At 40.3% G+C, this 27,988-nt stretch overlaps 1 protein-coding gene and 1 long non-coding RNA gene across 2 annotated transcripts in view; both read right to left on the reverse strand.

Annotated features, from left to right (window-relative positions):
* Positions 1-27,988, reverse strand: part of MAML3 (mastermind like transcriptional coactivator 3) — a 344,514-nt gene that overhangs the window by 162,566 nt on the left and 153,960 nt on the right. The window lies entirely within an intron of this gene.
* On the reverse strand, positions 25-27,978 carry LOC144589621 (uncharacterized). Its single transcript, XR_013545857.1, has 2 exons — positions 7,362-27,978; positions 25-1,749 (listed from the first exon to the last, which is right to left on the reverse strand). It is a non-coding gene; the product is annotated as an uncharacterized LOC144589621 (long non-coding RNA).

Here is a 27,988-nt window from a genome sequence, read left to right on the forward strand (position 1 = left end):
GATCTTTGTTTGCTGACATATGGCCCAGTGATTATTACAGGCGGAATCTGTGCACAGCAGCAAGACACATGTGCTTATCAAGGGCTTTCTCTCTTACAGCATTGAGAGATGGATAGTAGTATAAAGACAAATCCTGAGATTTTTCTTATCCACTGGGAAATTCCATGGATTCAACATTAGCTTTCCATAAACAATCTTATGATCGTGACTTTACTGATGGTCTGTCTTGCTAACTGCACAAAGAATATGTATCTGAGCAAGAACTAGGTAGTATTCAAGAAATCTGAAAAAATTGCGACCACCCAGTATGACACTGAAAAAAATCATTCTATTCAATAATGGCTGCTTTCCCTTTTCGCAGGGCTAAACAAAGAGAAAAAATAAGTGGGCGATAGACCTTAATTTAATAATGACATTCATACTTTTTGCTGGTTATTTCTAGATTCTAAACAACACAGGGAAAAGAAATCTATGTGAATAACAGAAAATTAGAGGAAACTGAGTGGAGTTATACATGTTATGCCTCACAACGGTTTCCCAAACTACAGAAAATTTTCTTTAAAGCAAATTCAAATTGGATTGTTAGCAGTTTGGGTCTTCCTAGTAGGTAGAAACAATAGTGTGCCTAGCTCAGAATTACTGGCATTGGCATGCATCTTTGAGCCAAATTCATGAACCAGGTAGATTCCATGGGGGTTTGTTTAAACATGAAAAATCAGACTGCACTCTCAGCAATGGTTGGAGTCTAATGCAGTGATGGGGCAGAAGGTTATAGTACAAGAGGCGAGAGGCGAGGCCAAGGACAATATTCATATACATAAACATATTCTGAAGGAAGCAAGCATTCAGATATATGCACAGCAAGAACACAAACACAGGCTGAGCCCTGATCTTCCACCTATGTTAAAGAGGCAGGCAGGAATGGGCTGGTTGAGGATAGCCTCAGGTGGCAGAGCACCCAGTCAGTTATCACTGGTGGACTCTGCAGACACAGTTACAGACATGCAAACTAACAAACTGTAATAAAATAGTCAGGTGGTAACCAGAAGCACTTTTCACAAAGAGGTGAAGACAGCGGCATCATTTCCTGAGTGAGAATCTGGGCAATAGTTTTTATGTCTTCTGGCTTTAGATCTGATCTTGTAAATAACTATATACAAACAACTTGTTACTTTTAAGTAATTCTTGCAATTATAATTGTAACCTGCTTCTGCATTTGTATTGTTTCCACAACAATGCAGCCTTTGCTTTATTTTTTCTGAACTGTAAGATACCATAGAATGGCCGATCAAAGCATCAACTGAAGACCAACATGAGTTCTAGGACATCATGGACTCTTCACATCAAACAAGCAGCACTGCATGCTAAAGACACCATCCATTAAGTAAAACGGTTTATTTGGCTTTAAATTTGTCTTAAATTCATTGTTCCTGGTGGTTTAACTAAATCCTAATCCCAGCTCTGTTAGAGGCATGCCATGTTCCCTGGGCAAGTCTTCCCTCCCCCATCTAAAGAGAAACTCTTTAAGTTTCAAAAAAGGCAGGAAGCCTCTCCCCCCCCCCCCCCCAGTTGCCTGTTACTGTCTTCTGTTTTAAGAGATGGGCCGTAAATTCAAAAGTGCTAGCTGAAGAAGAGCTTGAAACCAACATGCATGCAGCAGCTGCTTTCATCTAAGAAGCTAACCGGGCCTCTACACCATCAGCCATGTGAATGTGAGACATTAAAAACAGCACATACGTTTGGAACTGCCTGTGACAAACCCAGACCTACCGGGATATGTCACACAGTTACACTAAGCTGCCACCAACCATTCCCTTTTAGAAGTCACACAGACCAGGGATGGATTTTTAAACAATAAAAAGAATAAGGTTTATTTAAATACAAACAGGGTAAATAAAACAATCAGGTGAATCAGATAAAGTAACGTGGCTTATTTCACTCATACATACACACAGTTTGGTTCACCCAGAACCCTTAACTTAAAGCACAGACCCTGAACCTATCAGTTCTGGCTAACCAACAGACACCTGAACCTATCAGGTTGGTACTCTGACACACAGTAGTACCCTGTCTGACACACAGACTCCCACACCAACTCCTTCTTCCCAGCTGCTGCTTCGTCTGCTTAGCTTCTCCACACACGCATCACATATTTATACAGTACAGCCCCTCCTCCTGATGTCCCGCCTTCCACTCCCCATAGGATGGAACTTTCCCTCCAAACCCATGACAGACAGGTAACATCAGTGCTGTATGTAACACCTCCCCTCTTTAAAAGTTGTTTTGTAGGGGGAAAGCTAAGGTGCTTTTCACCAAAAAACAACCTGTATAAAATACACAACAACAGTTATACATACCATATTATACTTACTCATACTTACATTCTAAGTTAAACCATAGCAAATAGGCATTTAAACATTTATCATATACAATACATCAATTTACCTTTATTCATACAAACCAAATTCAGAAAAACCAGGTACATTTAACTTTTTGTCATCATTATATACACATAGTCCATGTTCTTTTGCCGTCTTCAATCTTCAGGTCTTCTTGATAAGGCGTCAGCAACACAGTTCACTGACCCTCTGACCACCTTCACTTCAAAGTCATAGTCCTGTAGGTTTAAAGCCCACCTCATAAGTTTGCTATTGTGGGTTTTCATTGTCTTTAACCATTGCAATGGTGAATGGTCAGTACACAGAACAAAATGTCTTCCCCAGATGTAAGGCTTGGCCTTCTGGATCGCGTAGACTATGGCCAAACACTCCTTCTCCACGGTTGCCAAATGTCTCTCACCTTTCTGAAGTTTCCTACTCAGGTAGGACACTGGATGCTGGTCACCATTCTCATCCTCCTGGCACAGAACTGCTCCTACCCCGGTGTTAGACGCATCGGTGTAGATGATGAACTCCCGGTCGAAGTCTGGAGCCCGCAGCACAGGATGGTTGATTAACGCCTCCTTCAACCTCTGGAACGCCGCCTCACAGTCGCTGGTCCACGGGATGCGGTCATCAGCCTTCTTCCTCGTCAGATCGGTCAGCGGAGCCGCAATCTCGCTAAACCTCGGGATGAACTTTCTGTAGTAGCCCACCAACCCAAGAAATGATTTGACTTTTTTCTTGGTGTTGGGTCTAGGCCAATCACGAACTGCTTCTATTTTGGCCTCCAGGGGTTTTATCACTCCTCCCCCTACCATGTGACCCAAGTATTTTATTTCTGGGCTACCCAGCTGACACTTGCTGGCCTTTACTGTTAGCCCTGCTGCACTTAACCTCTGCAGCACTAACTCCAGGTGTATCAGGTGATCTTCCCAGGTATTACTGAAGATCCCTATGTCGTCAATGTAGGCCACTGTAAAGTCACTGAGCCCTGCCAAGGTCTGGTCCCTCAGCCTTTGGAATGTGGCTGGTGCATTTCTGAGACCAAAGCTCAGGACTCGAAACTCATAGAGACCAAAAGGGCTGCAAAAGGCAGTCTTTTCTTGATCCCTGGGATCAATTCTTAATTGCCAATATCCCTTTACCAGGTCCAATGATGAGATGAACCGACAACCCCCTATGGTTTCAATCAGGTTGTCTAGCCTGGGCATTGGGTAGGCATCAGGAGTGGTTACACGGTTTAATTTCCTGTAATCGACACAAAACCTAATGCTCCCATCAGGCTTGTCCACAAGGACTATCGGAGAGGACCAAGGACTAGAAGAGGGGACGATTATGTTCTCCCTCAGCATCTCGTCCAGCTCCTTCCGCACCTTGCCCCTATAGGGTCCCGTTACTCGGTATGGGGATACTGCCTGCGGGGGTGCATCCCCTGTGTGGATCCGATGCATCACTCCCTTTACTATCCCCGGCTTGTTGGAAAACACCTGTTGATATTTACTAAGCAGCATTTTTAGTTCTTGCTGCTGGTCTTGGGTGAGTGCAGGACTGATCTTTACCTCCTCTGGGTTGTATTTTACTTCCCCTCTACCCTCCCAGAAGGGTAATTCAGCTTCCTCACTCTCAGCTGCTTTTATAGCAAATAGAACCCTCTGTTCCCCTCTGTAGTAGGGTTTTAGGGCATTCACATGAACCACCCTCCTTGCTTGGTTCTCCTCCTGCTCTATTAGGTAGTTCAGGTCTGACATCTTAGAAATGACCCTATATGGTCCTGCCCATTTGAGCTGCAGTTTATTCTCTCTGCAGGGCCTAAGCCAAAGCACTTCCTCCCCTGGGTCAAAGTGCCTCTCTCTAGCTTTGTGGTCATACCATGTTTTCTGTCTGACCTTCTGAGCTTGCAGGTTTTCTGCTGCCAGCTCTAGATTTCTCCTTAGGTCATTCATCAAGGTGTCTATGTAAGTCACAACGTCTTGTGGGTCATCCTGGGTGACCTGCTCCCAAATTTGTTTGATCAAATCAAGGGGCCCTTTCACCCCTAAGTGTGCAGCAAACATGTCAGAGTGACCCCTTTGTAAGATCATGGGGCGATACTTTTCAGGTACCACCAGCTGACTTCTGATCCCATCTCCCCCTTTTGAGATATTCCTCAGGGTCTCTCTATATAAAATCCCCTTTTCCTCCAGAAATCTCACTGGGGTTTCAGGTGTTAGCTGGGCGTCAGTCACCTGTTCAAAACACTTTTGGAGAGTGGCGTCTGCCTTTTGCTCCTGTCCAAATCTGCTGTCTGTGGTTAAGGTTTCCACCACAGCTTCTGAACTCCCCTCTGCTTCCGTCTCTGGCTCATCATTACCCCCCTGAACTGTCCCTGTGGTGGCTTGTGAGCGTGTAATCACTAGCACCCGTTTCACATGTTCAGCCAGGTCATTTCCCACGAGCACGGCTGCTGGCAGAGTCGATGAAATCGCTAGCCGCCAATCTCCCCTCCAGCCTTGAAAGTTGACAGGTACCTCTGCTACTGGCAGAGAGATTACCTGCCCCTCAATCCCTGCCACCTTTATGCTCTCATTTGGGATTATAAACTCCCTAGGGATGATATCTGGATGGCACAGGGTTACCTGGGAACAAGTGTCCCGCAGCCCCCTATACTGACGGTCAAGTATTCCTACGTCCACCCCTGCTGTCTCAAACAACTGAGAATCTGTTTTTATCAGCAAGCAGCGCTTTACCTCCACAAGAGGACCATTTTCCTCAGCCTGATCAGCATAGGTAGCTGTTCCAGACTGAGTAGCCATGGCAACAGGCTCCCTCAGTGACACTGAGCTTTGCTCTTTCTGGACACAGAACACAGCTTTTGGCTTGGTCCCACTAGAATTCTGAGGCACCATCCCTTTTAGCTGCTCTAATTTCTCACACTCTGAGATTAGATGACCCTTTCCCTGACAGAAATAACATTTTCTGGTGTATTTTGATTCTCTCTCATCTTGTTTTGGTTTTCCCTCCAAAATCTGAGGTCTTAGTTTCATGTCTGAGGGCTTCCCTTCACCATGGGCCCCTCCCCCTTGCTGGGTTTTCCCTGGTCCCTGAGAGTACTTGCTGTAGGTTTCTTTGGGTTTACCTACAGATTTCCCCTCACCCAAGGGCTTTCTTATTTGGGAAATAAAATCCGCGATCTCTGCGGCTGCTGCCACAGATTTCGGTTTCCTTTCCCTCACCTGGAATCTCAATTCCCCATGCAGGACTGAATAGAACTGTTCCAGTGCTATCAAGTCTTTAAGCTGTTCATAGGTCTCTGTTCCCTCCTGCGATAGCCATTTCTCAAGCAGCCTCACCAATTGGGCCCCCACTTGGGTAAAAGTCTGTTCTGGTTTTTTTGTGAGGGACCTGAATCTTTGTCTCAGCTGCTCTGCATTTATCCCATGTCTGGCAAACACCAGTTTTTTAAACTCTGCAAAATCTTTCATCAGTTCCTCAGGCATCTCGGCATAAACCTCAGCCAGGCTACCACTGATTAAAGACCGCATGATGGTCATCTTCTCAGTTTCCCTCACTGAGAAGTCCACAAACGCTCTTTCCACTAAGGAAAAGAACACCTCAGGACAATCTCCCTTGTGGTACACAGGGAATTTCTTCAGGTCAGCCTTAGACAGTTGGCCTCCCTCAGAATCCCTATTATTATTATTGTTCTGGTTCATCATTTCCAGTTTTCTTAATTCAAACGCCATTCTTTCTTTTTCCAGAGCAATCTTCTCTCTCTCTCTCTCTAGTTCAAATTGCCGTTGTTTCTCCCTTTCCCTTTGCTCCATTTCATATTGCCTTTCCCTTTCCTCCCTTCTTTCTCTCTCTAATCTTTCCTCAATTTCCCTCACCCTCAGTTCATGCTGTTGGGCTAGGAGTATTTTTCTGAGTTCTGGGTCTTGCTCTCCTGTGCTGTCACCTTGCACTGAGCCAAATTCCTCCTCAGAACCTTGGTCAATCTGGGGGTCTTTCACTTCACTCATTTCTGTTACTTGGCTTCGAGTCAAGGGCATAATCCCCCCTCAGAACAGGCTGCTTTAAAAAGTCAAGCCTCAAAATAAAACGACCACTTTTTTCCTTCTTGCCTCAGAACCAGCTCTCCCTAGAGATTGCTGCTGTTCTTCAGCACTAAATTGCAACAGTATCGAGTCAGAGCCTACCCCCCTCTGCTGGGCCTCTCAGCTGGCAAGCTAGATCACTGTTGCTACGCAGTTTTGCCTCAGCTTTTTCCCGCCAAAACTAGGCTGCCTCAGAGCACCTTAATCTAAGTCTCCCCAGTTGGCACGTTCTTCTACTAGCGCACCTCCCCGTGAGGTACACCTAGAAGATTACCTACGCGCCTCAGACTGTCCCTGACTAGACCCCCCTTGCTCTGGGCACACTTGCCAAGGCTTTGCTGGACCACTGGACAACTGGACCAGTCGTATCCCACACGCTGGACACCAATCAATGTGACAAACCCAGACCTACCGGGATATGTCACACAGTTACACTAAGCTGCCACCAACCATTCCCTTTTAGAAGTCACACAGACCAGGGATGGATTTTTAAACAATAAAAAGAATAAGGTTTATTTAAATACAAACAGGGTAAATAAAACAATCAGGTGAATCAGATAAAGTAACGTGGCTTATTTCACTCATACATACACACAGTTTGGTTCACCCAGAACCCTTAACTTAAAGCACAGACCCTGAACCTATCAGTTCTGGCTAACCAACAGACACCTGAACCTATCAGGTTGGTACTCTGACACACAGTAGTACCCTGTCTGACACACAGACTCCCACACCAACTCCTTCTTCCCAGCTGCTGCTTCGTCTGCTTAGCTTCTCCACACACGCATCACATATTTATACAGTACAGCCCCTCCTCCTGATGTCCCGCCTTCCACTCCCCATAGGATGGAACTTTCCCTCCAAACCCATGACAGACAGGTAACATCAGTGCTGTATGTAACACTGCCCACAAAAACTTGATGCACAGCCTTGAAGAAAGCTCACTATTTTTTTCTTGAGTTTTTTTGTTTTATATTCTTAATGGTCAATTAAAGGTATCACCTGGTCCTGCATTTCTTTTGCAATGTAACTGTAAATTTTCAGTTACATATAGTTACAGAAATCCTAAGGGTGCCTAGGAACCTGGGGTGGGTGGGGATAGGAAATAAGATTTATCAAAATATGGCCACAGCTAAGGACATCATCAGGCATAATGTTGTGTTACGCGATTTCAGCCAGTATTTTCCAAATACATCAGCCTCCAATTGGTTTCTAATTTAAGGTTCCACTATTTACTTTTAAAACCCTAATTCTTCTTTGACCATCTAATTATCAAAAAATCTTGGTGCTGTATGAACCTGCCACTCAGATTCTGTTCCAATAGACTTAAGGTATGGTGGATTATCACAAGATATAGGGCCTTCCCATTAGTGAGTTTGTCAAGCTCATTCCAAATATTTTTTTCCTTGATTCATTCCCTATTGAGATGTAGGCAACAGATTTCATACTCCACTTATTTCTGTCATTTTTATACTGAAAGATGGTCATATCCTTATTAAGTTTTGGAGTGGTTCTAAATGTATGCTAACATAATTTATTTTTTGTTTGTTTGTTTTTAATTTGATGTAAGCTACCTTGTAGATCATTCCAAGGGAAATATAACACAGATATATTTTAGATACCTAAAGATTTATGACCTTGTATTCGGCTGGAATCCTGAGTCTTATCTTGAAGATTTTATGATATTTCATGTATGAGATACCTTTGGTTGCTGACTGAAAAACACTTTGATGTGTTAATTTATTTTCACAGTAGGATGAATCCATGGAAAGGGAATTAACTTTGGGCACACTGCTCCCTAAATTGGAACAATGAAAGTAACATATGCAGTTGCTAATATCTAAATGATTGTGAATGTTGAACGCAAACAACTTATTTTGTGCTACAAAGGCCACTGACAGCTTGGTCTTCCAAGTGCTGCTTTAGAGCAAGCCCCAGTGAAGCAAATAAGCTGACAAAGCTTGTAGAGGATCACAGTTGAGAGGCTTTGAAAGAGATAGGGATGCCAAAAGGAAGGGTTTATGTTTGACATTTTTTCCTGAGGGTATAACAGAAGCTGTTTGTGTCGAGGAGGATAGCTGCAAGAATGTGAAGCAGGAGGTCAAACTGCACCACAGAAAAGGCACAAATACGAAGCGGAAGAGACAGGCATATGGAACATCTCATCTGGTATACTGCCAGACCACATAACAATAGGCTGGGATGGATCTCTGTCTTCCATATGTGCAGTAAAACTTGTGGTGAGGGAAGCAGGATCAGTCTGACTGCACCACTGTCAAGTAAACATTAAGCAGCCCACACGCTATACAGTACATTGTTAGGGTGTGATACTATAAACTACAAGTGTTAATTTCCTACAACATGCTGGAACACCTGGTGGCGCAACCATTACAATAAATTGGGCTCTCCGAACACTGTATGGGATATTATTCTGTGGCAGCTTGTAGCCGGATAGCTACTAAACTTAATTGAACATGAACTAGGAGAACTTTGATTGAAACTAGAGATATTATATGGGGAGAATTCAGAAGACTATCTCTGGAGGAGAGGAGAGGAAAGGAAAGGAAGAGTGGACTTGATGACTGAGAAAAACCTTAAAATTGTAAATGGTAGACAAAAAGGCAAAGTAAAAGATAACAGAAATGCAGTCAGAATCCTAAATTCAATTTTTCGGTAATCTGCACATAGAACAGTTATAAAAATTATTATAAAGAAACAGAAGGGAACAATTTTTATAAAGGAAAAATGAGAGATCTCTTCCATAAATTCTAAGAAGTCAAGGGGAAAATTAAATTTAGATTAGGAGAACAATAAGGGAATATATTATCTGAACAGGATTAAATAAAGAGAAGATAGAAACAATACCACAGAAAACTCTACAGAAGAGATACAAGGATAGCAGATTCCTTCAAAGAAATGTCCATTGATGAAGAACAAGGAATTTGAGAAAGCAAAGTGAAAACTGCTCTGAGAGCAACTAGAAGATAAAATCAGTGGTAGTGGATGGCATACAAGGTCTGAAGAAGTGGTCTATTCTAGTGTGACTTACTGTGCTAACCAACAGATTTTTATGATAACAGTATTTATGATATCCACAAAAGCTCTCATTAAAATATAACAATTTTTAAAGGTGCCACAATGTTTTTGTTTTTTGTTTTTTACTTTTTCTGAATATGATATGGAATAGGTATGTGTGTGATATTAAATTGACAACTTTTCCTTCTCACATACTAGCACAAAATGCAATAATATTAACATGTTCCCTTGACATATTAACATTCAAATAATATTTGAATTTCTTTGGCCACTCTGTGTAAACCATGTGCAAAGCATGAGGAGACAATAATAAATGTGCCACTAAGAGCCACTAGCAAACTAGTTAATTAATACTAATTCAAGGCTGAAATCCTATTGCTTAGCATAGTATATTGCACTAGAGTAGGCCCACTGATTCAGTGGAGATTTGGTGAGTCACCTCCTCTCTAAGTTCTACTCTAGACACACATAAAAATCAAAAGATTTAGTCTTCTTCAGTTCCAGTGCAGAAGTGCTAATACTGAAGGAATAATGGGTATACAGTATCTGGATTAGTTTTTGTCAACAGCAGAATTGCATTGGATTATCACATGCATTTTTAGGTTATCAGAACTCCTTATTTGGTCCATCAGTATGTTATTGTATCTGGAGAAACTCAATTCCACATCACAAGAGGTTATAGGAACAAATTTGGGGGGGGGGAGCCAACTCATCGGGACAAAATTCTGGCTCAAGGTTATAAAACTTTGCTTCAGGTCCATTTAGAATGTTACTTCTTTTGCAAAGTGTTGAATAACCCAGAATAATTGCAGCACTCTTTTCAGTTTATCACTATTTTTTTCAGCCACTTTCTCCTTTGCTCACTTTAAATCACCTTCTATTTGTTTCACAATTTTCAGTGCATCACCAAATTCCATTCCTACATTTGCAAGGTGGGTGATTGCTCTTGATAATCCAGTGAAGTGATATTTTATATATGCCAAGTTTCCATCCAAGATTTCAAAAGAGAAATCTTGCACAATCTTGATGGAGGAAGATTCACAACAGTAAAATTATTTAACTATCCGCTGCAAGGAATCATCATTTGTGGAAGAATACATAGCTGCATCCAGCCAAGTCCCCCAATGCATCATGACAGGTTCAGGAAGGAGAGTCAAAGTAAGGGCAATTTCTCTTAATTTCTGCATTCGAAGTGGAGTTTAATGAACATTTTCTTCTGCATTTGAAATTATCTTAACTAGATCAGGATAGTTGCTTTGAATCTCTTTGGCCATTCTGTGTAAACCATGTGCAAAGTATGTGATATGGACCATTTTCTGATAAAGAATTTAAAGTCCCTTGGCTGCCTTAGTCATCTATGGAGTGATATCTATTACAAAGAGGAGGATATTCCCCCTTTTTACACCGTCCAGTCAGAGTAGTTTCATAGGACCATCAAAGACTACAGCAACAGTCAAATTATTTACTTTTTGTAGAGTTTCACATGTTAGAAGGAATACTTCTCCAGACTTGTCACATTTCAGAGTGCTAGTAATATTAGCTACATATCTTCCGTTTACATAACTTGTTTCATCTATTAAAAACTCATACCTCATTGTTCTCAACAGCAGTTCTTATTTGTCCTCACACATCTTTATAACAGGCAGAAATATAATTTTTCATGAGAAGTTCTCTCAAAAAGGAGATTGCCTGTTCTCAGCAAAAGTAGATCTTGCTAAACAATTCTTGTGTTTCTCAGCATCACAATGTTGTTCAATACTAAAACACTTTTGGGCTGACACCTTAACTTCACACAATTTGCAAAACAACCAAAGTATAACATTACAAGATTAAACAGAAATATGACGTAACACTTTTAAAAGGTCAAAATATTATTTCCCAGGCAAAATAAAAAACATGTAATTCTCTCCAGAGTATTAATAAACACGTTTTAACTTACTTATCAATTCAAATAAGGGTTGCAGAAATAAATACGACATGTCATAGAAACCTTCGCTCTAATAATAAGAATCATGCACAGTCAAGTCAATTTTGACTTGTGGCAGCCCTCTTCAAGGTTTTCTAGGTAGAGAATACCCAAAAGTTCTTTACCATTTCCTTCTTCTGGGGGAGCCCTGGAACTTTGCAGCTTGCCCATGTCAACACCGGTGGGCTCTTCTCCTAGGATGCGCAACAGTGAATCAAACTCCGAACCTCTGGCTCTGAACCTGTACAATACCTGAACCTCTGAGCTATCCAGCCAGCAAGGGAAATTTTAGGAGAAAGATAGAATCTGAGAACTGCCCATCAAAATGCCTCTAAAATGCCCTTTAAAAACTGACTAGAAAGCATTACTACAAAGATAGGCAGTGTGGGCAAAATTTTTGCAGTGCATAAGGAACCTCTAATCCTGTTCCCCAGCTGGAAAAAGGTACACATCTTAGAGAGAACCTTGCTGACAGCTGTTCCTTTGGGCAATGTATTAGACATAGTAGATGTGAAGCCAGAAGAGTAATAGACATTTGTGCCGCAATGCCACTGCTTACATGTTTCATCTATTTTATATCTCTCCTCCACTGAGATCAAGCCAACATAAAAAGTCTTCTCTTCCATAATTTTATCCTCACAACAATCATGTAATGAAGGTTACAAAAGAAAAAGCAACCACATGAAGATCAACCAGTGATCTAGGTAAAATTTGAACCTGGGTCTCCAAGGTCTCCTGGGTCTCTGACATAGTAACTATATTATGTTGGCATTCATGCTTGAGCCCTGCATGAAGATATACTTATGTAACACCAGAGGACTTAAAGCAGGCATTTAGCAGAAGCCACATTTGATTATCCATTTCTGTCCTTGGCATGCCTGAGGAATAAATGTTTGAGAAGGGAAGCAGGACAGACCTGGATGGGACTGGTCCACAAAATGCAACCACAGGATGTCATGTTCACAGGCTGGCAGAAGTACTCATTTGTAACAATTATCCAACCGGTTTTATTGGTATATCCAAACAACTGAAATCAGTGCTGTGCTGTGAAGCTGACAAATCCTAATGCAAAAATTCAGAGCCCTAAGGAAGGGAAGAAGTCAGCATTGCTAATGTAAAATTTTATTTTCTTCATTTAAACATTGACCTCTTCAAGAGGCACCAGTGATGCACACCTCTTATCAACTACTGAAAAGTCTAATATCCTTACTTTTCTTCAGAACAAAAGCCAAAAACATATTTTGCTGACAAAGGAAAATGCAAAAGAAATGTTAATAAAAAAACACTACCCTAGCAGAATTTCCATAACCTAGAAAAATGAGTTTGCCCACTGGAGGGCTCTAATATTGTTTCAACTGCCACAGAAACACATCAAAATGTTGAAATGGAAATAATTCCGATGCATAGGCACAGAGCATTCAAACATGGACAATATTCAAAGCTCCATGGATATGCATATATTTTAATGAAGGTCAAAAGTAAACTACTTGTATTTTTGTGCCTCTACTACTTAAGAAAGGATATTTTCTGCCTTTTAGTTCTTATGGATGTCTTAATTGTCTACCTGTTAACATACTGTTTTCCATGCCTCTGGAGACTGCTCACACTTCTGCAACTGAAATTTAAATGGTTCCTTTATAATATTTGGACATTTCTACACAATTCTAATTCAAGCCTCAGCTGTGCTGTTTCACTCTCCAAAGGTGCAAGATGTTTCTGAACCTTGGGCTCTTCTTGATTTATAACAGATTTTTTAAAAAAGAGTTGAGCAGGAATGGCTTATGATTCATATGGCTTAATCTTTTAGTTCCCAAATTAGAGTCCCAGATGTTGTAAGAATTCAACTCCCAGAAGCCCCAATCAGCATCGCTAATTTTTAAGAATTCTGGGAGCTGAAGTCTGATTACATCTGGGGACTCAGGACTGTATGTACTCATTAAGTAGCAACATCTGCTTTTCCCCTAGGACAACCCCATCTCCCCCCCGCCCCACAATAAATGGTATATACCCAGTAACCAAATTTGTGCTACTATCAGATGAAAACTTAACTTTGACCACTTTTACATTACAGGCTTCTTAGACGAAGACAAGTCATGAAATTCATGCTTCCAACAGGGACACTGAGCATGCAGAGCTGCTGAAGGACCAGAGAGAACCTGCAAATTCCAATTAGCCTCCTTCTAGAGAACTACTTGAGGAAGGCACAGCATGATACAGAGTAACCCTCACCTCCTAAAACTCTATGGCTTGCCACTCCAGCAGTTTGTCCAGGAGGTTTTTGCAATGTGGGATTTGGGGAAATGTTACAAAAGTTAATCTATAAGGTTTTATATCGGTTGCTGGCCCTTGCTTTGAACTGCCTATTATATGAATATGTAGTTATTCAAAGAATTTGTTTGGGAGACGAAATCCAAAAGATAAAACTTTTCCAAACTTAGCTCCTCACCATTAATATCTCAAACCAAGTTACAACAAACACACAATAAAAGGGACATGTGCTCCTATTCAGAACTCCTTTGAAGATGTTGGAGGTACAATTTGAAGCACCATAAAAGTCTGAAAGCCAAGTCATCAAAATTAATAATAACTTTTAAAAATGTGTACTACCAGCTGTCTGAGAAGATCAGCATTGCAGTTACAGTTCTAAAATGACAGCAGCTGTACAAATCATTAAAATGCAACCTATTTTAAATTAGATACAGCAGCCTTTCTCATCTGGAATTTCTCCAGATGTTGATGTACAACTCCCCTCCCCAGCACGGGTAGTTAACAAGGGATGATAGGGGTTGTAGTCCAATGCAGATGGATGTGTTGGGGCTAAGGAAGTCTCATAAGAATGCACACAGAACGTTACTTGACATTTTGTTTTAGGGTATGCCATACCCATACACATTTTGCTTACCCAATAACTCCAAGTTACCTTCCTTTTGTTTTCAAGGCAGAAAAATATATAGGAAAGCTTAGGCTATTTCACAGCTAAACTAAGTATTATTAAAATTCTGAAAATAAAGGATCTTTATTAGGCAGCTTGAAAGCATGAGTTGGTGTCGTTCTCATACACCCAACAAGATGCTCTTCTGGGTTGCTTTTCTTTTTCTTTTTTTAATTTAATCGAGTGCATCAAGCTGATGCACAAAGCGTCATGGCTTTTTGGCTTCTCGCCTGAACAAATAATTTTTCCTGCTGCTTAGGAAAACACCTCCTCTCTCTCCACTTGATGGCAAAGGAAGATATACGTAAAAGATCTCACTTAAAAACATCCATGCTGCTCTTTTGGAACCCTTTGTCTTGCACATACTAGCGCCAATCTGCTGGGAAATGGGTATTCTAACACAATGAGATATTAATGAGCTTTATACGTTTCCCTACCCACATCTATCCACCTCCCCAAACCCACAGAACTGCGGGGGGTGGGGACACACACACACACTGCAATAGTGCTTTTTTCTCTCTCCTTCTCTTCCTTATCCCCACTCACAAGCCCTCACCCCACACACACCTCTACTACACGATTCCCCTTAAGCTGCCATCACTAAACATCACCAAATGGGGCTGGCACTGGCTTGTTTCCTGGACTAATGGATGCTTGTTTAAACACTAGGGCTGTTTGCATTGCTGCAGCTCACTGCATGTTAAACACAGTCCTCTGAAACCCTAAGCCAATCCAATAAAGGTATCAGCAGTACAGCATGGGGAGGCAATTACTATAAGGTCCCAAGCGAGCCTTCTAAGCTCTAGGAAGGGAAAATGTGATCGAACAACTAAAAGGAAAATCTGATTCGGCTCAGCATCACGTGCAAGACGCAAAGCTTAACTGCAGCCAGGTCTGTGGAGGGCAGAGGGAAATCAATGGAAAAACTAGCGCGAGCAAATGTGCATTGTTAAGATGGGCTTGAAGCGCCTGCCTGCCTGTTAGGAATGCCGCATGCCTGCCACCTATATGACCAAGACTCTCTTCTCTGCCTCTCCTTTCAAATCCTGAAGGGTGTGGAGGAAGCTTTAATGTGTTAAAATGTTATGCAGTCCATTCTCCCCCACCCCTGAAGGCCTCTCATCTGTCTTTGAAACTGTTCTTTTCTGATAAAGGTCCTTTCCCAGTGCAAAATCATTGTAATATCAAAAGGGGAAAAGCACACACACATGAAAACCAGGATGACAAAAGACCTGTGATTAATTTTTTTTATTATTTTTAAAGAACACCACCAGAGGCCTATCTTTCAAAGATTGCTGAGAAAAACAGCCAATATTCGAAAGCATCAACTCTTTGCTGTTGCAAGGCCAGAAATTCACTAAAGGACAGAAGAAGCTGGATATCAATACATTTTATCCTAAAGACCAAATGACTGCCTCAGAAAAACAACATCGTACTTTCTCCATTTTCAAATAGGTGGAAAGGTGCAGAAACTGTAGCATAGTTTTTAAAGCTTCCAAACCAGGCCTTGCTTGAAAGGCTGAACTACAAATTAGAACAAAGATTTCCTAATTATCTGTTAAGAGTGCTGCATTCAGTGAAAATAATTTAGGGACATGAAATTTGCCACCGAGAATCTCACAAGAGGTGGCTAGCTCAAAGCCATCTCATTACTAGAAGCCAAAAGTCAAAAGCAACTGGAAACATTTGCTGGACTGGTTGCTAAGTGAAGTTGGGAAGTGGATTATAAGAAACCCTAATAAAACTGATAATTATGTGTCATCAGGTAAATTCCAATGATAACCATTTCCCAGGTTTTCTAAATATATTGTACTCTGAGGGGATTTACCATTCCCTTCTTTTGGGGTGCTCCTGGACTGTGGTGCTTGCTCAACGGTAGTGAACTGAACTTCCCCACTGTTTCCACATCTTGATACCTAATTCACTGGGCTACCCAGACAGCTAGAAACCCCCATACACACTAAATTAATGACCCACAAGGAAAACTGCAAGATAACTTGGTTGAAACACGTTTTTAAAGCAACCAAAACTCTCTCTTTTTTCCCTACCAACATTCTGAAACACAGCTGGCCCTCTTTCTGATTGACCTGAAGCAATGAATGCAATGGTTCCCTTCTCTTATTATCTTATCTATGCAGCTTTCTTGGTAGAGGACAGCACATCAAACCATTTAAGAGAACCACAAGTTTGGAGCAACTCTCTAGGAAGCAAGAAGTATTTTCTCAAAATATATGTCCAGCTGCCAAGAGCTGTAAATAACTGCTAGTCAGAGCACTAAAATCAAATGTGCCTTATATTTGTGTAGCTCAGTTCATGTCTCTGAAGTGGGAGAGTACTTTTGAAGGTCTGCCTTGATGGGACCTCAGCAGGGCATACACCCTGAAACCCAACATGAAACCCATCCCATTCTGTGTATTTGGGTAGCTGCCTAATTACAAATCACATTCTCTAAAAGTCCTGGCATGAGGGTCAAATATAATTTCATCCTTCTATGGCCTCTTTTAGTTGCTATAATGCCTTTTTAAAAACAAACAGCAAAAGCAAAGTGTGCTGCTTATATACCGCCCCATAGTGCTTCAAGCACTGTCTGGGCGGTTTACAAGTTAATTATGCAGGCTGCACATTGCCCCCCCCTCCAGTGAGCTGGGTACACATTTTACCGACCTTGGAAGGATAGAAGGCTGAGTCAACCTTGAGCTGGCTACCTCGGATTGAACCCCGGGTTGTGAGCACAGTTTTAGTTGCAGTACAGCAGTTTAACCACTGCGCCACGAGGCAGGAAGTGACCAGCCAGATTATAATTTTTTAAAAAAGAGAATTAGAATTAAATATAGCCCAATGTTATGAAATACTCTGAAATAGGCAGACAAGCAGCCACTGTGCAAAACAATGGTTTAAATGAGGTTTTCCCACTTTGCGGTGATTGGTTCCCTGCTTCGGGAACCGATTTTGGCTTTATGATGATCAAAACAGCTGATCGTCCAGTTTTCAAAATGGCTGCCGGCTGCTCAAAATGGCTCCCCGCTGTTTTCTAGGATGGATTCCTCGCTTTACAGGCACTGAAAATGGCCGGCGTATGGAGGATCTTCGCTAGATGAGCAGGTATTCAGCCCATTGGAACGCATTGAACAGTTTTTAATGCGTTTCAATTGTTTTTTTGTTTTTTTTATTTCATTTGATGACATTTTCGCTCTACAGCGATTTCGCTGGAACCCAGGAGGACACCACTGCTGACACAATAAAAAACAAGACTGGAGTATGCCAAAACTTATGTGGCAAAACCACAATCCTTCTGGGAGAATGTACTGTGGACAGATGAGACAAAAGTAGAACTTTTTGGTAGTGGACATAATGGTGCTGTTTACAGAAAAAGAAATGGGAGATTCAAAGAAAAGAACACAGTCCCTACAGTCAAACATGGTGGAGGTTGAAATATGTTTTGGGGTTGTTTTGCTGATTCTGCCACTGGATGCCTTGACTGTGTGAAGAGTATCATGAAATCTGATGATTACCAAATAATTTTGGGGTGCAACGTACTGCCCAGTGTCAGAAAGCTGTGTCTCCACCAGAGGTCATGGGTCTTCCACACTTCAAAAAGCACTCAGAAAAGGTTACAAATAAAGAGCTGCAGAGTTCTGAAATGGCCAGCAATGAGTCCAGATCTGTATCCCATAGAACACCTGTGGAGAGATCTCAAAACAGCAGTTGGGAGAAGGCATCCTTCGAATCTGAAGGCCCTGGAGCAGTTTGCAAAAGAAGAGTGGTCCAGAGTTCCAGTACAGAGGTATAAAAAACTCATTCATGGTTACAGGAAGTGATTATTTCAGTTCTTTTTTCCAAAGGGGGTGTTACCACATTTTAAGTTAAGGGTGCCAATAATTTTGGTCAGTGCATTTTGGGGTTCTGTGTGCGATTGTATCAGATTTGACTTTTCTTCTGTTTTTTTTTGTGCTGTTTCAACACAAACCAAAGAACTGAACATGTGAGTACCAAAACATTTGCAACTGCAATGGTTTTTGGAGAGAAGGGTTGCATTTTCTGACAGAATTGCAAGGGTGCCAATGTTTTTGGCCATGACTGTATTACTTAGGGTGTTTTAAAACCAGGAGTCTGAATTTAGGTGGTTTGTGTACTACATTTCAGATTGCTTTGAATTATGTGCTGTAACACCAATGCTCTCCCTTTTCCTTTATGTCTTTTTTCACTTGCACATTAACGTTCTCTCTCTCTCTCTCTCTCTCTCTCTCTCTCTCTCACACACACACACACACACACACACACACACACACACACACACAGAGAGAGAGAGAGCATTCTGTGAGACTGAAACTACAAATGAGAAATGGATCAGGAGTGCTGTAATGTGGGCTTTCTGCCAATGTCTAGTGGCTGAATCCGTCATACACTCTTTGATGGTCCCATCAGGACAGCCCATGCCTGCTAAATATTTATGCAATCCAATTTGGCCATTCATACGTCAGCTCTCATCAACATACTATAATAATAGGCAGCACTTGACACTCAGAGCTGTTCTGCTTCCTGAGGTCAGTATTGTTTGCAAATAAGAAGCAGAGGAAGTGCTGCAGGGCCTTTAGAAAAGAAAGAGGGAGAGAAGAGGGAGATGAGGGAGTTTAACAATCACTGCTATTACTCTCCCCACTGAGGCTTACAATTCCTATCCCTGCTGGAAATACTTTCACAAAAAAATAAACAAATACCAGGTTCCCACAGCTCCTTCTCACAGCAGAGACTGCATTCTTCACTGTGTTTTCTGCTCTCAGTTTCTTCTCCACAGATTTATATACAGTATCTCTTGAGAAGCCCTGGGTAATTCAGGATACATTTTTTCTTATAATCCAAAGAACACCAAAATTCTGCATGCTCAACATCGTGGAGTATGGTTATCACAGAAGAAACCAGAAAGAAAGGTCAACACTTAAGAACAAAATCAGAGTATTGCTTTCTGAAATAAGTTGTGATCACAACATGAACAGAACTGGATGGGGTTTTTTACTCTGGGAAAAATAAGACTTCTCTTAAAGAATGTACATGCTTGTCATGTTGATCTTCCATCCAAAGAAAAATTGACTATACCAAGCCAGTATTATGGTAAAAAATGCCAAGAAAGCTGCAGAGATAAAATACCTGACAGAAGTTACTAAGGGCTCAACCAGACTGGTATTTGTCCTCCAGTTTAGTTCGCTGCAGGGACGGTTTAGTTTTCTCCTTTCTCTGGTGATCACACAACATAATCACAGGGACAAAATTTATTATTATGAACAATATACACAGTATCTTATACTAAGACACAGCACATAATTGATATTGCCCCTGATTTAACATAGCAGATTATTTCCTGAAATACATCATACAGATGCAAAAATTGGCAAATCTAATCCTAGAATTGAATGTTTTGTTTCTACTTTTCCTGCTAGGGTTGAAAAAGAATAAACTTTCCTATATGGCCCATGAGTAATAGCAAAAAGTAGAATCAGATAATATCTTTTTTGGGCCGCTTACTGTATATATTATGAAAAACACAATAGGTGGTGATTTGCAGCTGTGATCTACATTGCCCATGTTCTGAGATCAGTAGGATACAATGCCAATATACTTCCATGTAGGATTAATTTACAGTATTACCATTTGTTAGCCGGTGCATGTTACAGTAACTTACAAACAACTTTCTAAGCCATGGTGAAGGCTAGTATATATTTAGATCTGAGCTTGTAAATGTTAGTTTGTTGAACTACAACTCCCAAAAACTCTGGCTGGGAGATTCTGGGAAATTTAGTCCAAAATCTAACATTTCCGAACTGCTTATTTAAATGTGTGATGAATTCACAACAACATAAACCACTTTAGCTAACATCATTTAAACATAACACAGTCTTCCAATCCATGTTCAGATTGCAAGTTTATCATGTGGCAGCCATCTCTCATAAAGAGAACAAGTACACCAAAAGATCTAAAAGTTTTATGAAGTGGTAACAATTTTGGAGTCCAGAATCTAGTCATGTTCTCAGACTTATTAGCACTCTCCTTTACATTAAAGTCAGGTTGACACTTCATAAATCATGCAACAGAGGTGTATATCCAGACTTCAGCCCATTTTCCCCAAGGATACAGAGTCTTAAGATCAAACTTCACATATAATTTTCATATAATCCATTCATATTATTCCAATCTTTCCTGTAGGAAAGTAATGCTCCTTCTGACTCTCACTTAGCATTGCTATCATTGCGTAACTCTTGGATCATGTCTTTAGTGCAGGAAGTTTGCTTCAGTTAAGCCTCTGTTTATTCCTGGGGAATTCAGTTGGTTTGTTAGCCACACATATTGGCTCTAAAATCTGTATTTTGACCCAGAACTCTAGCTAAGCAATGACACTTGTACAGTTCTGATCACTGCACCTCGAAAAGGATATTGTAGAGTTGCGAAACATGCATAAAATAGTAGCCCAAATAATCAATGAGATGGAGCAATTCCTTAGATATTCTTCTGTCTCCTTTATTGGTTTTATTTATTACTGATCTGCATACAATGAAACTGCAGATTATATTAGGGTTATCAGACAAAACCAGAATGTTGCATGTGTATCACAGATATCTGGAATATTAACACTGACTTGCAGTAAACACGTAATTCAGACATACTGTTTAGGCATTAGGCCAAATGCTTTTTCTTGATTCATTGAGAATTAGAAAGACTGCACGGTGCACCCAATATTTAAATCAAGCTTGGCAAATACATTTTTTAAAACATGTCTGTGTTCAAGAATAACATATATGCCTCATTCTATAATACGGCAAGGATAAAAAGGATAATATGGCAAGCTTTGTCTACAGATATATCCTACTGATGATGGATGAACTTCAGAATATCTTTTTCACTACTTTAATTGTTTAAAGTCTAAATAACTTAACAGCATCTCATTTCCTACACAGTACATTAAAACTGTTGGAATTTGCAAGATCTGTAGCAAAGTATAAAGTTGTAATATACAGTATATAACAGCTCTGTATGCGGACATAACAGATATAACTGAAACACGTGATCCACAAATGCCGTTTAATAATATGGCCAGCAAATAGAAAATGTGATATTAAATGGTAGTAGTCTAGGAGCAAAATAGTGGGTGTTAATTTTATTTCCTCAAGCCTTACCTTTGTTATTGTTGTTGTCATTTTTTATTTTTATTGTTATTATTACTACTTCCTCCACTACAATGTTTAGGCGTTCTCACTGTCCAGGTCTCAGGCCATGGTCTATTCTGCATTTAAAACACATTATAGATTGTTGTTCGCAGTTCAAACTGTATTCTGCAGGGACTGTGACGAATACCACTTATGCAGCTCTTCTCCCCATAAGGTAAACAGCATGTATAAGATCTCTGCACCATGCTAATAGGAGTAATCTTCCAATCCCATAGGGCCTGTTTAAATGGTTTACCTTAGACATGTGAATTTATGTCGTTCTATTATGAGAGCTGGGGGAAGGGGGGGAAGGGAGGTTTTTTACCAGGTGCCACACTACTCTACCACGTAATCTATCATTAAATTAGAAAACATCTGGTCACTTTTTAAATTTAATAACCAGGAGAAATGAACGTGCAAAGAAATATAAAAAACCCACTACAGAAAACAATATATTTCCTTTGCATAATCCCATTTAATTTCTATAGAAACTGACAAATTTAACCATCCATTGGCTTTTGCCACTCAATCAATGCTTTTCTTGAATACATAAATAGTGGTTTCTGTTTTAAAAAAAATAAAGCTAATATAGCCGTATTAGAATTGAACTGTTCTTCTAACGTTTTACCTCCCTACAGATGGAATTGGAGGGAAATCATTGTGAAGTTAAATTTTTGCTGTGCTAAAGGCAAGATTCACAAAGCAGATATTCCCAGGTTGTCTCAGGAGCATGTAAGACGGATAGGTGTGGTTGTGGTCATGCCTCTCTATCTGAAACTATCTGTTCTACAATGTACTGTCTGGGAAAGGAGCACTTTCCCATCCAACCACCCATTGATACACATAATATATCAATATGGCCTGTCACAGCCCAATGCCCATTAAATGCGTTGGACTACAACACCCACCATCCTAAGTCAGCATTACCATTGGCCATGCACTTTGGTATGATGAAAATTGCTGTACAACAGGTGGAAAGCCTATGAGGAACATCTGCTTTCTACCTAGAGTAGCTGCTGATGGAGAGAGGAAAGGGACTAGGGGCTTTTTTCTAAGTGGACTGAGTCAACCCATATCAGTAATGACAGAATAATTTGAGAGAGAGAGAGAGAGAGAGAGAGAGAGAGAGAGAGAGAGAGAGAGAGAGAGAGAGAGAGAGAGAGAGCATATTTTCATGGCTAGGCTGGAGCAGGCTAGATAGGGTTGTTAGGAGGTCCATTATGCCATTTGGTGCAATCCTTGTGTCCAAATGGCATACAGACCTCAAGCACTCCTATTTGTTCCACATCAGCATGCCGTCAATTTACCAGTATCGTGACATGGCTTAAGAAGAGAGCCACTTCACAATACTGTATTTTATTGATTGATTGATTGATTGATTGATTGATTGATTGATTGATTGATTGATTGATTGATTGGCAAATCAAACACTTCCTTGGCTCTGTGGAGGGGCCAATTAAATTAAAAACAACTTTTAAAAGTGTATTAGGTATGTATATTACAAGTTAGGTATGTGTAAACCAAATACACTTTCTCTTAAAAGTATGGTTGAGAACCTTCCTGCAGCTGAACTGGGCAGGTCTTTAAGAGAAAAAATCAATTTAAAAAATCCCATGAATTTACCTCTCCTGTCACTTCCCACTTCTGGGAGATGTTTTGTATTTGTCTTTCTTTTAAAGTGATGTAGTGCATTTTTGCTGTCCTAATGGAGTTTTTAAATACAGTACTGTATGTTCACTTTCTCTGAGCCCCCCCCCCCCCGCCAAGAAGCAGATGAAGTGATTAATTAGCCAGTATCCTAAAGGGACTCTCTTCTTAAACCACTTCACAACATTGGCAAAATATGAGGAAGGATCAAATGAACCAAACCAGAGGAATCCTACCTGCCCTGCATCAAAAAAGTGGAGGCCCCTGACAGGCAGGGATGAAGACTTGTGACTTGAGACTCGCTGTTGAGTCGCACTTAAGTTGCTTGGGTCACCATAAGACACTTCCATAACACCCACACTGACACTTAACCACCCATATTGATAAGAAAGTCTTGACAGTCTTTACACATCAGCAAAAGATCTTCCAATGGACAAACAGGAGTAATTTTCAGACATTTAAAACTTCCTGTCCACATTCCCACTGTTACTGAAGACCAAGTAGATCCTAAGGGAGCCTAGCAATGGGGGTGGGCGGTATGTGTAGAATTGGAAACCTTTAATTAATAAACTATGGCCGCAGCTGATGACTTCATCTGACTTCACATGGTGTAACTTAATGTTACCAGACTTCAGCTCTTCTGAATCTTTGTTAAACATTCTGTGAACTACAACAGTGCTGTTTGCATGACAATGTGGAATACTCACACAGGTATTGAAGGACAGAAGTCCTGCCCTTGTTTTCATGTAGCTCCTTGTGTGTGTGTGTGTGTGTGTGTGTGTGTGTGTGTGTGTGTGTGTGTGTGTGTGTGTGTGTGTGTGTGTGTGTGTGTGTGTGTGTGTGTGTGTGTGTGTGTGTGTGTGTGTGTGGTGTGTGTGTGTGTGTGTGTGTGTGTGTGTTACAATAACCAAAAGCAACTACAGTATTTTAGTTATTCCTGGATAGCAAGAGAGGAAGATGTTTTAAAATTGCAACAATTGAAGAGAGTGTCAAATCTAAATCTGAATCCCACCTAGCCTAGACCCATTAAATGAATAGGCTTGTTAAGTCAACACAATCACTCCCATTGATTCAATGTGTCTTCACAAGTTGGGACAAACAATTAGATCTAGGTGTAATTAACAATGAAGGAGAGTGTAACTAATTAATTGTATATCTTTTCAAGGGTAGATAACCAAAGTAAACAGCACAGAACAGCCAAAGCCCTAAATATTAACTTGGAATCTAAACTAACACTAACTGTTTACACATAACTAACATCACACAGCCCGCTCATTTCAATGAGCAGAAAGCTGGGAGAGGAGATTGTCAAACCATGAGACTGCTATCATTGGGCCTTGAAAGAATCCTTTTCAAATTGCACCAAATCCATGCATGTCAACATTTTGCTGTTGTTACAACGGCACCATAAAAATAGCAGCAAAATTCCACGAACCAAAGTAAGCTTCAGAGGAAGAGAGAGAGAGAACCTTTACAAAAGCAAGGTTTATAGCATGCTATAATTAAGCTCACATCCTGACAGAGGGAGCATGAAGTTTTATTCTAAATATAGCAGAAGTTCTCTTTATTGCGCAATTCTGCCTTCCTCCACCCTTTAAGCGAAATGTAAAAAATGAGTCACTGATATTATCAGCAGCCTCTTTAACACTAAGATTTACAAAACAAATCAGGGAAATAACTTAAGCAGAAGAGTTTTGTTTACTTCTTTTTTTAAAAAAGCCTACTGTTATTTTGAATTTTTCAGAGGACCGCGCAGATAGATTGTGCAGCACCAATACTCAGAAGTTTGAACTCATGTTCTCCAAGGCAGAGAGACTAATTTTGTTTTTGAAAATCAACACTCATATTTTTGTATCCTTCTGACTGAAGGCTGGACATCCTCTAGTCTATACTGGCACTGGATGCTTCAGCTGTAAAGAATTATATTGGGTTGTGCCCAAACCAGTTCCTAGGCTCTTCAACCAATAAGTTTTTCTCCTTCCTGCACCTCTTTTCCCATTTATCTTGCCTTGATTGTTCAGCTGCAACAATCTGTACTTTTCATTTATCATTATGTGAGCAAAGTACTTTGCCTCTCCAGATTTTAAGTGTTACAGTATATGATTTTCTTGGTCTGTATAAATTCACTTTTGCATTTCTTTGCCGGTCATCTTCTTGATCTAATAAATTGTAAACATATAATGATAAATCTGCATATCATATTTTTATATTTTGAAAAGTCTACAATTCCATACCTTACAGGAGAACCAAGAATACATAGCACCATAGAATAAGCATGCTCAAAGTCAGTTTCACATTTTAATTGCCTGTCAGATTCTTTGTCTTAACTTAAGGAAGCTGCTCTGAGCTATCTCAGTTCTGATTTTGATTGTACAGCTACTGTTCATTCAACCAAATTCCAAGATGTTTATATTTCTAAATGTTTTACACTTTTATTTGGGATCCTTAATTGCATCCATGGTAAGGAAGGAAGGAAGGACAACTATTTAGTGTTTGCATTCATTGTGCCTGAAGAAATTGCTTTTTGATCTATGAACTTTCACATTGAAGTATATCTGTCAGTCTCTAACATGTCACAATATTTTGCCTTTTCCGCTCTTTTTCTTCTTTTTCAATTTTGCCAATCTTGTAGTAACGGTAAACACAAAGAAGTATACTGTAGTCATGCTGCTCCAAATGTAATGCATAAGCCAAGAAGTTAGTTACAAGAGTCAGGATGCAGAGTCTGGAGCAGTACCAGATGTTGCTTCCAACAAACTCCCAGTCCCTCCCTGAGATATACATAGTTGAGCATCCAGAGACCACATTCAGCAGCAAACACTTGCCCAGATGGTAGAGGAACTTACTTACAGGATTTGTCCTACTGACTTGGGTCTACCTGGAAGAGAACCTCTACTACTGAGAAAGTGTCTGTCCAGACGAGGGGATCTGGAGCTATTCAATTCACCCTTAAAAAGTTCGTATCTTCTGTGTGATCTATTTTATTTCTCATTTGAGGGATCCTTCCATTCACATTGGAGATTTTTATTTTCCCATGGAAAGATTCCACACTGGTCTCTGGATCACCAGTTTACTGAAGGGCAAGGTTTACCTGGGTTACTCACAAGTAAGGAGCCAACAGCAGACAACAGTAGCAGTGGGAGGGGAAAACACTGGGGCAAAGGCTGGCAAGTAACCCCACTTTTTCCTACCTTCCTTCTCAGCTGGGGCTGCTCTGCTATGTAGGGGTGACGCCCATGGAGTCAACATAGCCCACTTCCCCACCTTTTCTTGTGGCCCTCATTCAGTGGGTTGCAGTTACTTTCTTTTGTTGTTGTAGCAGTAATGTAAGTGACATGTTGAAACAGCAGTGCCCTCAACCTACCATGATACAGTATTAGAATGGCAGTGCATAATTTAGAGAAATATTTTTTAAAAAGAGGAAAATAGACGGGGTTTCTCCATCAACCCTTTTAATGTCACAACCCACCTAATATGTCACAGGGTTGTCACCTCAAATAATACTGCCCACAGCTCCATCTGGGTGCAAAATAACCATCCGCATAATAGGATAATTAGGAGTCCACTGAATTGTACCAAACAAAAAGAAAAAAAATAAAACCAGAAGGCCCTAGTGTTGTGCCAGAAAGAAGTAGGACAGCCCTTAAAAGGGCAGGATGGATGTTGTAATTTGGTTTGAACCAAACTGTACCAATAGCAATCCAAATAGCTATTTATATACCCATTTGGACAGGCCCTAAGCCTTTTCTTCCAAGTGCAGCTGAACATTTTACCGCGGCGGGGGTTGCCTTCATTCTGTGGTGTTTACCTAGGCTGAGAATGGCAATTATATGAATAAATTCTGAATATTTCTTCCTGATGCTTTTGTTTACTAATAACTCCATCAGTTCGGTGTGCTAGATTTTGTCAAAGGCTTTCTCACAGCTGATAAACCAAGCATGCATATCCTTGTTCATTTTACTTGTATGCAAAATGTAGATTTCCTGAGTCCAAACCTTTTTCCAAATCCAAAGTGTGTTTCTTCTGCTCTTTCTTTATTTCAATATAAGTTCTGCCATATACAGTATTATGTTTACAGACATGCTTAAACAAATGGGTCATTAGGCTCGTTGTTCTGTAGTCATAGTGGCAAATTTCTCTTTTGGGTAATGTAATAAAAGTTGATTACAGCCAAATTTCAGAAAGGATTCATATTCTCTAGATTTGATTGAAAAGAATCACTACTAACAGTTTCAACACTTTTTCATCTTCTATTAGCACTACAACTTCTGTTGAAACATAACTGAGTCTAGTAGCTTTCCTGGTTTTTGTTAGCTGTATTGCACTTTAGATTTAAGTAACAGAATGATTAATCAGTGGTGATCAAAATCGATTTTTAAAATATGTCTGCTATCTCCTTGATGTTCTCATGTACATTAAAGGAGCTGTGAAAGTTTATTTTCTGAACTTTGATAAAATCACCATTTTAATTTGGATTCCCAAATTTTGTTTCAAATATTCCCATGTTATTCTTCATATTTGTTGTCATACTTATTTTTCCACTTTTATCTACTTTTCGTAAACTCTAATATTTCTTATGTGATTCACTTTTACATTTCTACTGTTGGGTTTACTTTTTGTCACATCTACTAATACCTCTGACCATTTATTTATTTAAAATATTTTAACTCCTCCTTTCTCCTTAAAAACAACCCAAGGTGGCTTACATCTTTAAAAGACAGTACTGTATTTATAACTAAAACCAGTACGTATAGTAT

The sequence above is a fragment of the Pogona vitticeps genome, chromosome 5, assembly GCF_051106095.1.
Source record: "Pogona vitticeps strain Pit_001003342236 chromosome 5, PviZW2.1, whole genome shotgun sequence".
NCBI classification, from domain to species: domain Eukaryota; kingdom Metazoa; phylum Chordata; class Lepidosauria; order Squamata; family Agamidae; genus Pogona; species Pogona vitticeps.